General features: G+C 43.8%; 1 protein-coding gene across 1 annotated transcript in view; it reads left to right on the top strand.

Annotated features, from left to right (window-relative positions):
• LOC106878556 (cholinesterase 2) overlaps nucleotides 1–714 on the top strand; it is a 20609-nt gene that overhangs the window by 17423 nt on the left and 2472 nt on the right. The gene's annotated exons all lie outside the window — the stretch shown is intronic.

Genomic DNA, 714 nt, shown 5'->3' with positions numbered 1-714 from the left:
ACTGAAAGAAGCCCGTCGTATATATGTATATATATATATATGTATGTGTGTTTGTGTGTCTGTATTTGTCCCCCCACCATCGCTTGACAACCGATACTGGTGTGTTTACGTCCCCGTAACTTAGCGGTTTGGCAAAAAGAGACCGATAGAATAAGTACTAGGCTTACAAAGAATAAGTCCTGGGGTTGATTTCCTCGACTAAAGGCGGTGCTCCAGCATGGCCGCAGTCAAATGACTGAAACAAGTAAAAGCGTAAAAGAGTATATATATATATATACATGTGTGTGTGTGTCTGTGAGTGCGTGTGTGTGTGTCTGTGTGTGTGTGTGTGTGTGTGTATGTACATAATATATGTGTGTGTGTATGTATGAGTGTATGCACTGTCTGTGCAAGACCGTGCCTCAGTAAAGCTGGGCTTATGAGTCATCTTCGTAGTCATAAAGCAAGACCGATGGTTGACTACCAGGCCGCTGGTGATGATGCTACACACCATACTAATCATGTCTGTCGGGCATGTGGAAGGGAGTGTGATTCAGCAGGAGGACTTAAACGACACGCAAAGGTACATGGAGCCCAATTACAACAACAGCTAGTTATTGCCAGTAAAGGTTTTGGATGCCAACTCTGTGCAAGACATTGTAGATCTTTGGCTGGGCTAAAAAGTCACATTCGATCACAGCACCGTTAAGTTAAGCTTCGTGCAATGGCCATACT

This window comes from Octopus bimaculoides, chromosome 9 (genome assembly GCF_001194135.2).
Source record: "Octopus bimaculoides isolate UCB-OBI-ISO-001 chromosome 9, ASM119413v2, whole genome shotgun sequence".
NCBI lineage: Eukaryota > Metazoa > Mollusca > Cephalopoda > Octopoda > Octopodidae > Octopus > Octopus bimaculoides.
Note: the sequence above shows the minus strand (reverse complement) of the source record. Positions and strands in the feature narration are given on the sequence as shown.